At 38.2% G+C, this 14,949-nt stretch overlaps 2 long non-coding RNA genes across 4 annotated transcripts in view; one reads left to right on the top strand and one right to left on the bottom strand.

Annotated features, from left to right (window-relative positions):
* LOC141386170 (uncharacterized) overlaps nt 1-14,949 on the bottom strand; it is a 197,707-nt gene that overhangs the window by 120,481 nt on the left and 62,277 nt on the right. The gene's annotated exons all lie outside the window — the stretch shown is intronic.
* On the top strand, nt 1,144-13,498 carry LOC110439858 (uncharacterized). Of its 2 annotated transcripts, XR_012407598.1 has the most exons (6): nt 1,144-1,409; nt 3,524-3,624; nt 8,549-8,657; nt 9,072-9,166; nt 9,585-9,679; nt 12,839-13,498. It is a non-coding gene; the product is annotated as an uncharacterized lncRNA (long non-coding RNA). The 2 variants fall into 2 exon arrangements; XR_012407597.1 differs by lacking the exons at nt 1,144-1,409; nt 3,524-3,624 and adding an exon at nt 4,237-4,611.

The following is a 14,949-nucleotide window of genomic DNA, read 5'->3' as shown; positions in this document are numbered from 1 at the left end:
CTGTAGGGGAAACCAGAGTAAACCCAGAGGAAGCCCAAGCGAACACAGGGAGAACATGCAAACTCCACACAGAAATGCCAACTGACCCAGCCAGGGCACAAACCAGCAATCTTCTTGCTGTGAGACAATCTCGCCTCTGTGACGCCCCAACTGCAAATATATAAAAACTTATTTTTATGAGCAATATGCATTTCACACAACATTAAAAGCAATGTTCTCCTTATTTATATTTTTTGAACTCTTAGATTCTAGATTTTTAAATACTGGCTAAATGTTGTGCTAAAAAACTATGATTAAATATAAATGAAATGCTTATTTATTTAAATTTCAGATGTTGTAAATTTAAATTAAAATCTTTTCTCAAGTAATCAAAATTCCAACAAACAAACAAACAAACAAACAAACAAACAAACAAACAAACAAAAAAACACTTATTATTGGTTCTGTCGTCCAGGGTCACATTTTGAAATTTTTGGAGCACCCCCATTTGACTTTACATTGAAAAAAAAAAAAGTTAATGATTTATTAAAAAGTCACCATTTGTGTTATGAATACTTACTAACTTCTTATTACAGATATTCTCTGATGACACATCAGCTCTCTCCACCTCCACCCGTCAGACATGGATGAGCTCCACACTTCCACACAGCCCTCCCCGCCCTCCACGCGTCTGCCTTTCACAAATCATACCCAGAGAGGTGTCTTCAATAAATTCTGTGCGGGGAACACCTGCTGATTTCTGAAATTGGATAATTATAAGGAAAATGAGTGAGCAGCAGTGGGCTGCGAGACGGCGTTGTTTCTAATGGTACCTATTAAATAACAGAGCGCATAAGCTCTTGGCTTTTTTATGCACGCATCAGGACGACACTGCTGCAGATCTGTTTTTTGGACCGTAGCGATTCTGAATCAGCTATGCTACAGTTGTTCCACCGTAATAGAAGTCAGTACGCCTGATGAATATGTGGCCTTGGCTCCCCTAAACTAGCAATCATATCTAGGGGAGGAGAAAAAGATATATTCTCTGTTGTTGCCTTGACCGGGTGCCTTGTTTTCATTATTGGCAACACAGGCAAGGCTTAGGGGAATTAGCAGGCATGCCACAGTGGAGTGTATTTGTTCTATTCTTGTTTAAAGTAGGCTGTAGCATTGTTTTCCTTCCCTCTTGGGTTTTAGCGAGTTTTATCCGTGAGCCGTAGAGACAGATTGGGCCTGGCTACATCGCGGAATCGCACTTTGTCAGAACACGGCCCACAGGCATTGCTCAGCAATGTTAATACGGCTGTCGGAGAAGTTTGTAGAAAAGTCGTTACTTATTAATTGATTCATCAGAAGGAAAAGGCTTGTGGCAGATGAGGAGACTGTAGAGGAGGATAAATTTCCCCTGAGTGGTGGATAAAGAGTGCGAGGTGAGTGAGTGAGTGTGTGCGCGGTGGACGAAGGCTGTCGTACAGATAATGCTATTGTCGATTCTGAGCATGGATGGCATTCTCAACTCCATCTAAATGAGTTGTGAAGGTAAAGGTCTGTCTGTAATACTGAGACCTGCTGCACCACTCTTTGGGCAAAAACATGTCTTGAGCGGATCTGTGGAGGTTACAAAAAGAGCAAAAATAGACCCACTTTCCACACCATTATACACCTGACTTTGTGCAAGTAACTGTATTCTGCTTATTGAAAACAGTTAAAGTGCTTAAACTATATACAAACAAATGAATTCTCCTGTTCTCAGCAGGAACGGGGAAAGATGAGATAAGCGAAGGTTTTATTCCAAGCCTCCCAATTTTATTAGCCTTATTTAAGTGGCCTGTAAAAGAAACGGCTTCAGTCTTTAGGAGTTGTTTATGAATACATTACAAATTCAATGCCACATCAAGTTCATGCTCACACAAGGCTACACTGCGCATGACTAACATGTTAAAAACACAAATACAAATTCAAGTTCTGAAAAATACTCAAAAAATATATAATAATAAAATAATAAATACTGAAAAATCACATGTACATAAGTATCCACAGCCTTTGATCAATACTTTTTGGATGCCCCTTTAGCAGCTACTACAGCCTCAAGTCTTTTTAAATATGATGCCACAAGCTTGGCACACCTGTCTTTGGGAATTTTTGGCTTTCCTCTTTGCAGTACCCCAAGCTCTATAAAGTCGGATGGGAAGAGACAGTGTACAGCCATTTTTAGATCTCTCCAGATATGTTTAATAGGACTTAGGTCTGAGCTGTGGCTGGGCCACTCAAGGACATTCACCAAGTTGTTGTGAAGGTACTCCATTGATATTTTGGCGGGGTGCTTTGGGTCATTGTTCTGCGGGAAGATGAACAGTCACCCCATGTGGTCAAAAGCACTCTGAAGCAGGTTTTCATTTAGGATGTCTCTGTACATTGCTGCACTCATCATTTCCTCTATCCTGACTTGTCTTCCAGTTCCCGCTGCTGAAAAACATCCCCACAGCATGATGCGGCCACCAACATGCTTGACTGTAGGGATGGTATTAACCTGGTGATGAGCGCTGCCTGGTTTTCTCCAGACGTAACCCCTGGCATTCACTCCAAACAGTTAAATTTTAGTCTCATCAGACCAGAGAATTTAGTTTCTTATGGTCTGAGACTCTTTCAGATGCCTTTAGGCAAATTCCAGGTGGGGAGTGGCTTCTATCTGGCCACTCTACCATACAGACCTGATTGGTGGATTGCTGCACAGATGGTTGTCCTTCTGTAAGGTTCTTCTCTCTCCACAGAAGAATGCTGGTGCTCAGACAGAGTGACCATCAGGTTATTGATCTCCTCCCTGACTAAGGCCTTTCTTGCCTGAATATTCAGCTTAGATGGCCGGCCAGCTCTAGGAAGAGTCCTGGTGGTTTCTGTGCTCATTGGAACTTTCAGAAGACATTTTTTTTTCTGTTACCTTCCAGCCTGTCCTTGGGAGATCACAACTGCTGTAAGCATTTGTATGTGAAGAACAGGGGCTATGGCATCTGGGAGATCATAACAGGTTTATAAGTGAAGACCGGGGTTGGCGAGCACCCCATTGCCAAACCACCCAAATTTTCAATGTCATTTTTTTTCCCGCAAAATCAAATTCAAAATTGCCCAATTGGGCAGGAAACCGCCCAATCTGGCAACACTGTTTGTGGGCAGTTTTTGTTTTCACGAATCCACCAGAGGCCGCTGAGTATGCTTTTTCAGATCTCAAATTTTTCTCACGAGTGCCATTCGCACCTGCTGTTCTCATGTAAATCCACCAGAGGCCGCTGTTGATTGACTGACTGACTGACTGAGGGATTGACTGACCAACCCTCCTCCTTAACTAAACCCAACCAATAGTGTATTCAAAAGCACTGATTGACCCATTCACCCACTTCCCTAAACCCAACTGACAGTTTTAAATCCAGAAAAATAAAAAGCCATCACTTTATTTTTAAAACGTTTTTGGATTTTACTACATTCTTACCCTGCTATTTACTTGTTTATTTAATTTTTTGGCTTCTGTTTTTGTGTTGTTTCTCTGCAGGAATCGAACCCCGGTGTCATGGTCAATTGCTCTCTGCTTCTTAAGTCCATCGATGTGCTACTGGATGAACTGGTAACAGCAGGAAAGCTGTCTATAGAGAGGTAAGCAGTCAGCTGGTAAGCATGAAAAGGAACTGCGTCATACCGCCTTGTAGCTTTCTTTTTAAAGATGTGTACTTATGTACTTATGGCTACATAATTCAGAAGGGCTACGTTTTCAGAATGAGCCTAAGTTGGTAAGTTCTGCTGAAACTTGGGTATTTAGATGTACAAAAATAGGTTCTAATTTACAAAAGTTAGACATTTCAAACCAACTTTAAAACTATCTTTATAAACGAAACCCCTTGTGACAACTTCCCCAAAAAGCCCCACACCGCAGTTTTGCATGAGGTCACAGTTCCTTCTATAGGATGTCTTATGGGAACCTTTTCCATTGGTCTCTAATAAAGTGTATTTACGGTCCATTCATCTTTCACTGCAACTCCACAGCCTTAAATGCAATGCATGCGACAGGTCGGCTGCATCTGGGGGACCGAGGCAGACAGATTTAGACCCTCCAGGAGACCAGAAGGCGAAACACAGCAGAACATGACTGACAGGCGTGTGAAAGCATGACTCGGCCGTCCTAACACAAATGCCTGTAATAGCTCACGGCAGGACCTCTCCGGCTGGAACGCACACGGACACACCTCCCCTGCTAATTCCTCTCACTTCCTGTTCTCACCAGCCACCTCTAATTCCCACAGTCCTCCTCTCTCCCTTCAGCCGCCTTCATTTTACTATTGGTTAATTTATCACGAGAGCCAGACTCCGTGGCAGTATATCAGGTCGGGGAGAGTTACAGCTCAGACTCGGAGGTGAGATTTCCCAAAGGAAAGATTTCAGTGACACCCGGCTCTACTTTCCCCCGCTCTTCATTACTGCGAGTGTACACTTGGCTAGCGCCGCGGGCTATGGGGGGCAGACTGCACTATAAGATAAGGGAGCCCGATGCCGGCTCTGTTGCTGCGGATGTCTGCTGTCACTCTGATACCAGCAGCGGTCTTCTGGGAGCTGTGTGTCATTACAGATGCAGTGTTGTGTAATTAGGTAAGGAAGAGGTACAATCTCTCTCCACTTATAAGATTGGATAGCACCAGGAAAAAAATGAGGGAGAGGAAAAGCAGACTTGCTTGTAAAGCAGAAAAGGTACAGGTTGTTCTTACTTTGTATAACCCAGAGCACTAGCCTCAGCAGCACTATGTATTAGTAATCAAAGGAAGTTAAGTCAGCACGCTGCATGAAAACCGCCGCTCTTATTTATGCACCAATCAAAGTGATTGACAGGTGTGACGTGTCAATCTGAAAACTACAAAATGGCTGTTCACACTGCTGAGAATGATAATTATATTAGTGTCCACACCATTGCGCAATGAGATTCTGTATATTGTGAGCATGTGGTGCAATTTTGTCTTTTGCTGCTTTAAATGCTCAGGCTTTTCAAAGGTGCTAGTTTCTGATTGGCTGCCATTGTGTTCATCACACAGGAGCAGGCAAAATGGTTTCCCAACAACATAATTAATTTGCTTCTATTGTCATAGCTGTGCAGTGGATTGTCTTATTCTCATAAAATAAAATGGTTATTCAATCTTAAAAAAATTATAATTATTGATCTATTGGCTAATTGATTGACTTGACTGATTGCTTGGCAGATTGATTAATTGGTTAATTACATAATTGATTGGCTAATTAATTGGATGATTGATTGATTGATTGATTGATTGATTAAACGGTGATTGTCTAACTAATATATTGATTGATTGATTAATTGACTGAACGACTGACTAATACATTGATTACTTGATTGATTAGTTGATTGATTGGTTACTTGATTGATTAATTCTCTGATTGATTAATTTGTTGATTGTCTGACTGACAGATTAATTGTTTGATTAATTAACTGAGTAAATGACTAATTGATTAATTAGTTAATTGATTGGCTGATTAATTCACTGATTGAATGGCTGACTGATTGATTGACTGATTAATTGTCTGATTGATTGGCTGATTGATTGATCAATACATTGATTGGCTGATTGATTAGATGATTGCTTTGTTTATTGTCTAAATGATTAATTAATTTGTTTGATTAATTGACTGACTGACTGACTGTTTAATTGATTGATTAGTTGATTGATTGGCTGGTTGATTGATATTTTTTTTAAATTGATTGGTTAACCAATTGATTTACTGATTAATTGATTGATTAGTTAAGTGATTGGCTGATTGATTGACTGACTGATTGATTAATGTATTGATTTGCTGATTGATTCACTGATTGAATGGCTGACCGATTAACCACTGTGTCATTTTTTTTACACAATATATGACCCTGAACCACCAACTAACATTTTTTGAATCATTTAAAATCAGAATTCAAAAAAATAATTCCATTGATGTATGGTTTGTTGTGATATATTTAGCTGAGTTATAACTATTTGAAAATCTGGAATCTGAGGATTAAAAAAATCTAAATGTTGAGAAAAGCTACTTTAAAATTTGTCCTACAAATCAAACATTAAGTATTGATTTTTGATTTTGAATCTTGAGACGTTCAAAGTCCAGAAATTAAACAAAAAACTTTCAAGTGACTCCGGTGGTTCATCTGTATTTATAAAATGTTCCAAAAACACTTTTCTTGATACCATTTCAGTGAATAGAGGATGACAGAGCCCCTGAATTCCATCTAAAATATCTTAATTTGTGTTCAGAAGATGAACAAATGTCTCTGGAGATTGAAATGGCATGAGGGTGTGTAATTAACTAATCGTTGGGTGACGAACCAGGAAGGCTTGCGGTGGGTTCCCAATAGATGATAATCTCAGAAAAACTTCAAAATGATGCCACTACTTGCTGATCAGGGGCGGACTGGGACAAAAATTCAGCCCTGGCACTGTAGCCACACCAGCCCACATGACCACACCGACACAGCCCCACCGACAGACACGCACATTTACTACTTATATTGGTGTACAGATAGTGAAATAATAAGCAGTACCATATATGTAATAGATATTTAAACATTTAATGTATGTGACTGGAAGAAAAACAACCCATTTATAACAAATTCATACATACAGTAAAACTAAATTAAAAAAATTTAAAGTTCGTGTGCTGTCTGTTTATACCATTTGTCTGCTATTTATGATAGGACTAACCTGTGAATGTGTATCACACACACACACACCTTTACACACAAATGGACATGCAGCACTACATTCAGCATACATTTATTCACAAATAACTATACTTGTCATTCTCTGAAGTGTTGTTCTTTATTGCCACGGTCCATAGACTATGTTGGCTTCTCCTTGTTTCTATGTTGACAGTAAACACATTGTCTGACTCTACATCTTCTCATCCATTTTAACTCTGTAACTCTGCAATTTTAATATGCCTGTATGGCTGTCTGAGATTATACTTGTTCCTCACCCTTGCCTGACTCTTATTGTGTCCATGCTTCTTGCTGGTCTCTGAATTATTTGAATCACTGCTTTTGCTAGGCTTGACTCTAGTCTTAATTCTTAATTCTAGTTTTTAATAAATATGTGCTTATGAAACAATTACAGGTGACCTAAAGAATAAATATTAACAATTATGGCCTATTCTACAGTTAAGTTCAAATGTAACTATGTAGACTTAACTACATTTTTTGTCATGTGTTCACCTCTACTGTAGAGTTAACTACTAACTCAAAGTACAGTGTGTAATGTTTTTTTTTTCTACCTCTACCACACTCCTCCCTGTTTCTGCTAGGCCTACCGTAGCATCCTTTCTCACAGCACTGGTATTGGTAACACCCTAGTTAATAAACACAGTATAGGATGTTAAGATTGCAGCCCCTCTCGAAACCAGCCAGCCGTCGCCGATTGGACCAAATGCACAATATTTATTATTATTATTATTATTATTGTTGTTGTTATTATATCATCATAATATCACATCTTGTAAGAGATAAAAGCTTGTAAAAGCATGTAAAAACAATACATATAAAAAAAAATAAATAAATAAAAACCTGACCGGCCCACATTTAAAAAATGGTCCGGCCCTTCTGGCATTTGCCAGAATTGCCAGATGGCCAGTCCACCCCTGTTGCTGATATAAAGTTCAACGTGATGGATTATTTACAGTGCAAGAGACTGAAAAACAACAATAACCCAAAACCCAGCAAAGTAACAAAATATCCAACAATAAAAAAACATATATGCATGTCAGGATTTTGTCAAGTATGATGCGGTCCTGGATTAACGTCTATGTTGATCCTGGAACATCATTTTTGTTGGAAAATGTAATTCATATCTATTCCCTTCCCCTAAACCCAACCATAACTGTAAATTATTCTCAAAATCAGAGGGGAATAATAGTTGAATAACAATCATGTAAAAGTGCAAAAACCTAACCTTAAGCCTAAATTTACCAGAAAATGTATCCCTTAATTCTGATTGGTTGACTGAAATGTTATGCCGTGTCCTACTTGGTGAAATCAGGCCCCTTCAAACAAATTGACATTAAAATTTAAAGGGATGTATATACATCTGCTCAGGTTTACATTCATTGTTAAAAACAGATACTGTAAACCCATTCTGAAGATCGCCAAATACATCTAAGGAGGTATGTTTTTTTTTTTAATTGTTGTTTTCGTGAATCCACGAGAGGCAGCAGTGTACGCTGAGATCTCAAATATCTCTTGCGAGTGCCATTTGTGCCTGCTGTTTTTGTGTAAATCCACCAGAGGCCGCTTTTGACAGACAGACTGACTGACCGATCAACTGCCCACCCTCCTCCTCCCCTAAACCCAACCAATATTGTTTTCAATAGCACCGATTGACTCGCACAACCACTTCCCTAAACCCAATCGACAATCGTTATAAAAAGCCCTTGTTTGATTTTTACCATGCTTTCAGTTTTACTACATTCTCACCCTGTTCATTTTATTTTTTGTCTTCTGTTTTCTTCTTATTCCCTTTCTGGAACCGTTCTTCACCAGACTCAAACCCCATCATCGTGATCATCTCCTCTCTGCATCTCAAGTTCGCCGACAAACATGGCGAGCAACTGGACAAACTCGTAACAGCAGGAAAGCCATCCATAGAGAGGTAAGCGGTCAGCTGGTATGCGTGAAAAGGAACAACGTCATACCGGCCGGTATCGTTCATTTTCCTTTATATTTGGTTTACTTCGAGCTACATAATTTGCGATCTCCAGAGATGTGTATAGGGCTACGTTTTCATAATGAGCCTATGTTGCACAGTGTACACACAAAAACAATCATAACATTTTCACAATCATGAATTTTATATATAAATAAATAATGATTGGAATAAAATGGAATGAGGGAGACTGATTAAACAATCCTTTAAAACGCATCATTACAGCTATATTTCTTGGTGTGAATAGTCTAAGTGCACTTAAATAGTGGAATTACTACAACACTAATGGGGAATATTTAAATAAGTTGTTTTTGTCTTCTGTTTTCTTCTTACTCCCTGTCTGGAACCGTTCTTTACCAGACTCAAACCCCATCATCATGATCAACTCCTCTCTGCATCTCAAGTTCGCTGACAAACATGGCAAACAAACTCGTTACAGCAGGAAAGCCAGAGAGGTAAGCGGTCAGCTGGTATACGTTAAAAAAAGGAACAACGTCATACCGGCCGGTATCGTTCATTTTACTTTTATATTTGTTTTACTTCGAGCTACATAATTTGCGATCTCCAGAGACGTGTATAGGGCTACGTTTTCATAAATAGCCTATGTTGCACAGTTTGCACACAAAAACAATCATAACACTTTCACAATCATGAATTTTATACATAAATAAATAATAATTGGAATGAAATGGAATGAGGAAGACTGATTAAACAATCCTTTAAAACGCATCATTACAGCTATATTTCTTGGTGTGAATAGTCTCAGTGCACTTAAACAGTGGAATTATTACAACATTAATGGGGAATAATTAAATAAGTTGTTTTTGTCTTCTGTTTTCTTCTTACTCCCTTTCTGGAACCGTTCTTCACCAGACTCAAACCCCATCATCGTGATCAACTACTCTCTGCATCTCAAGTTCGCCGACAAACATGGCAAACAAACTCTTTACAGCAGGAAAGCCAGAGAGGTAAGCGGTCAGCTGGTTTGCGTGAAAAGGAACAACGTCATGCCGCCCGGTATCATTTATTTTACTTTTATATTTGTTTTACTTCTAGCTATATAATTTGCGATCTCCAGAGACGTGTATAGGGCTACGTTTTCATAATGAGCCTATGTTGCACAGTGTACACACAAAAACAATCATAACATTTTCACAATCATGAGTTTTATACATAAATAAATAATGATTGGAATGAAATGGAATGAGGGAGACTGATTAAACAATCCTTTAAAACGCATCATTACAGCTATATTTCTTGGTGTGAATAGTCTAAGTGCACTTAAATAGTGGAATTACTACAACACTAATGGGGAATAATAAAATAAGTTGTTGAAGTTAGCTTGAGCTCCAACAAAATGATTCCCCAACAATTATTTCAACTTTATAGTTATTGCCTTTGGCTTGAATGGTTCTTAACGCACTTAATCACTAGGATTACGCCAGTCATAACAAGCGATATGAGAATAATCCACGTGTAAGTTAGCCGGAGCTCTCGTGCGATAAATCCGTCAGAGTGGAGATTCTTCTAATTTGGGCTCTGATCATTTGTTTTGGGTTTTAGGGCTCAAAACAAACTAATTCCCTTGGAATGGAAAGGTAACGCTATTTGCACAGCTGATATTACGGATTAGGAGTGAGTACGAGCGCAACAGATTGTGTGTCCAGTGTCTGGTCAATGAAAGTGGAAGCGTGCTTGTTTGCTCTAGGAGAGTTAAGCCTGGGCACACACGCCGTCACCAACAAACAAGGGATTGAGCACCGAGCCATTAAATAATTACAAATGCCTGCATCTAACGGCCAAGGCATCCACAAGGCCATGGCTGAAATCTCGTAGTGCTGCCCGCCACCGTAAAGTCATAGATTACAACTTTCCTTGACAAATCCATACCTAGAGTAGGATTTATTTGCAGCGTCTGCACTGTGCTTTGGCAGTTATAGGCAAATTCTGCTCTCCCGGGCGTCCTCCCAATGGCTTTGATTAAATGGTATTATATCGTGTTTGTCGGCACTGAAGCGCAAGGTACAGGCTTAGATGAAATGCTGTTTGAATTCCGCACAAGCTCTTTTTCTCCCACATGTGATATTAATGTGCCATGTAATAGACAAATAAACCCATAGAGAAGGGCACTGATGTGAAATGTGCTTTCTAAGATACCCCAGGTTGGACGGATGGTTCAATGAGAAGGCAACTTGGAGCTTGGAGACCATAGCGATGACAGGCAATTCACATACTCTGATACCGGATGTTATACAAGAGCCTATATTTAGAACAAAATAGTCCTTTACAAGCTGCTGAGTTTGTAAGATGGCTTAGAAATGATATAGAATTCAGACTAATGGATAATTAGTGTTGATTTGAACAAACTGCTTGTGCTACAAGCATGAAGGATAGAACAAATTATGGGGCTTGTTGAAGACAGGTGTGTTATTACTTTGAGTCACTCCAAATACATCATCCACTTGTTGTCTGGAACAAATTGTCTTGTTGAGCTCAACAATTTCTGTGAGCAATTTTTGAATTAAGGCCCTTTCCCACTTTTATTAAACCTATGCTGATATGGTGCAACACCATTTATTCATACTTGTCATGTAACTTTAAGTGTAAACCTTCATCCCCTACAGATCCCCTGTTCATGTACAAATCACAAGGAAACAAGTCCTGTGACTTTGCTTTATTGGCTGTTACAGTTAAAGCATTATTGTAAATGGTTTAATAAATAAATATGTATAAAGTATTTAGGCTTTTTTTAAAGTGAGCTACCCTAATATTTTTCTTGCCAATTGTGTCAATATCCCATTAAATAAAAATGTATGTATATATATATATATATATATATATATATATATATATATATATATATATATATATATATATATATATATATATATATATATATATATATATATATTTTTTTTTTTTTTTTCCGGCTTGAATAAAAAAAAAGAAAATATTAAAAAAACTATTAGCCCCTTTACGCTATATTTTTTCATAGTCTACAGAACAAACCATCGCTTTACAATAACTTGCCTAATTACCTTAACCTGCCTGCCTAGTTAATTAATTAACCTAGTTAAAATGTCACTTAAAAAATAATAATAAAAAAAAAAAAAAAATTATATATATATATATATATATATATATATATATATATATATATATATATATATATATATCCAAGTTTTAGGAACAAAAAATTATAATTTGACTTCTAGTCGATCATTTGGTATCACGAGTGGCTTATATGAAAGGCAAATGCCTCTAGATTACAGTTATTTTACCAAAATAAAATATGATCATGCCTTGATTTTTTTAATATTTAATTAGGACAGTAAGGTACAAAAGTATTGTCACTTAACAGATATAATGTCCAGTACAGGATATCAAATCATGGGGCAGTGAAAAAAAAATTATATTATGTATGACTTCGAGGATTGCATCCATATGTCTCTGCAATGACTCTTATTAATTAATAAAGTCATCTGGAATGGCAAAGAAAGCATTTTTCGCAGGACTCCCTGAGTTCATTAAGATTCTTGGGATTCATTTTCAATGCATTCTTCTTCATTTTACACCAGACATGCTCAATAAGGTTTATGTCTGATGACTGGGCTGGCCAATCCTGGAGCACCTTCTTTGCTTTCAGGAACTTTGATGTGGAGGCTGAAGTATGAGAAGGAGCGCTATCCTGCTGAAGAATTTGCCCTCTGCTGTAGTTTGTAATGTAATGGGCAGCACAAATGTCTTGATACCTCAGGCTGTTGATGTTGCCTTCCACTCTGCAGATCTCTTGCGCACCCCTATTCGTAAGAATGTGTATATAACACCATCCATGACAATAGCATTCTAATGATCATTTGCTAAATTTGGTCAGACTGATTAGTCACTCCAACAAATTTGATTTAATATTTTGGCAGTGCTGTCGTCCTGCTCTTACATACCCCATGAAAAAAAATAATTTTGCAATATTTATATTCAGATTTTTTAAAACTAAATTATATTACATTTCCAAAAATAAAAAATAAAAAATAAATAAATAAATTCATATTTCCAACAATACTGCTCCAGAGCTGGAAATTGTTGGTAATTTTTTACTAACTTTTTTTTAATTCATAATCCATGACCAGGCCGTATCCTGAGCTGATTCTGTGGTGGTTATCGAGGAGTATAGAGCATAAAACTGATTCCTGAAAGACCCCAGTGACAGATGAGTCTCCGCATTGATCCTGTGGGCCAGCCTGAACACCCACTGATGACCTACTCACACCTGTATCTTCTCCACACTGGATGACCAGCGTTCTCCAGCCTCTGGCCCCTAGACTGCAGCTCTGCACAAGAAGATTGACCAGAGGAGAAATGGTCAAGCTCAGCTCAGCCTGGTTTCTCTTAAAGTTTTTTCCTTCACTTTAGTCAATTAGTGAAGTTTGTTGCTTGCCACTGTCACCACTTGCTCGTTTGGTTTGTGAGTTGTGGAGCTGCACATTGATGGATTTGGTCAGTGTTTGGACTTTCAGCTGTGAAATTTAAACCACACTAAACTGAAATAAACTGAACTTCAACTTTGAAAACTGGACTGACACAGTTTCAATTTACTAGATCATCTATGTTAAGCTGCTTTGACACAATTTACATTGTAAAAGTGCTAAATAAATGAATAAATGCACTCTATAGCAACTGCATATCCATGCCCTAGCAAGCCCCACAGTTTAATGACAGTGATGTAAGTGACGCTCCACTCACATTTCTTCCAGAAAAATGAAGAATTAAAAACAAGTATTACGCTTTAATGATGCGTGAGGTTGTCTTTTTTTCCCCTTGATTTTCCACAGCTGACAGAAATTCAGACTGGCACAGTCGGTCCTTCTTATCTCCCCGTTTCATTCTGACGTGAACCGCACACTGATAAAATGTGATCTCATTAAATAACAAACAGGCGAGAAAAACAAAAAGGAAGGAAAAAGCACAACAAAGGTAGCGCTAAGGAGTAGCTGTCTACAAAGTTACGCTAGGAGATTCAAACAACGCTAAACTTTAAAAAGTTGTTGTTTTTTTTTTCATCATGTCAAATATTCCTAGCGACTAATTGATAAGCGATGAGAAAATAAACAATGCTGATGACAAACAGTTTCTTTGAGTATTTTTCTTTTAATGCAGGTTAATTTATGCTTTTTGCTGTTATTCAAAGACTTGGAGGATTAATTAGCACAGAACGGTTGATAGCTCGTTGCATTCTCTGTCAGCGTCCGCCATCTGTAGCGGCGTGCTGATTAATGAACAGGTGCGTTCAGATGTGCTTTCATCAGGCTTGCTGAGACAGGCGACTCACACCTCCTAATCTGCTGCTGGCGGCGGTACAGAACTCCCATTTGCTCTTCACCCCGCCGCAAAACAATAAATCCCATTTTCTTTTCTCTCAAACGACAAAATAAAGTCCTTCTTAGTGTTAAATGTGATTTAACGATCATCAAAGATATAATGATTCATAACTCAATGTTAGGTTAAAGAGCAGGCTGATGTACACTGAAAAAAAGCGATTCATTGGATTTACAATTTTTTTAAAGGTGCTGTATGTACGTTTTTGACTCTTCTAAAGCTTAACAAAACCATAATATGTTCGCAGATATTTAAGAAACATGCCAAGTGAACATTCTTGTTATTCTGAAAACAATGCTAAAGTCAGACATTCTGCTTTGAAAATGTGAGTTATGTAGCAGAACGGCTGTCTTTGTTTTGGTCATTTAACCTACCCAATGCCACTTTAGCCAATTATACTTCTGCACCTTTATGGAAAACAGCACATTACATTCATTTAGTCAGAAAGGCTGTCAAAGTATGCTTCCGTGACCCAAATTCGACCTCTGCTGGACACTAACAGCCCCAAATGAGACACAGATACAGAGTTCCAAAGGAGGTGGTTGTTACTTACAAACATTTGGTGAGGAGGTTACATTGTAACCCTGTGTCCTAACAACACTACGTGAGGAGATATGCAGTGATAAGCAATTGGACTGTTTGCACAAGATCAATCAACAGAATTTGAAATACAGCCATTCAGAAGCCCAGAATAGTGCACTCTCTGCACTCCAACAAAATGGAAAGGTTTATAATCGAATTAATACATATTAAACCTCTTTAATATTTTTTTGAGCTTCAAAGTTTTGGTAGTGATCAGCATTGCACATCAGAAACTTATGAATGGAGGCTGATCAAATTCTCATCTCTAATTTATGCAGGAGTC

This window comes from Danio rerio, chromosome 6, assembly GCF_049306965.1.
Source record: "Danio rerio strain Tuebingen ecotype United States chromosome 6, GRCz12tu, whole genome shotgun sequence".
Classification (NCBI taxonomy): Eukaryota; Metazoa; Chordata; class Actinopteri; order Cypriniformes; family Danionidae; genus Danio; species Danio rerio.
The sequence above is the reverse complement of the archived record's forward strand: the minus strand, read 5'-3'. Positions and strand labels throughout refer to the sequence as shown.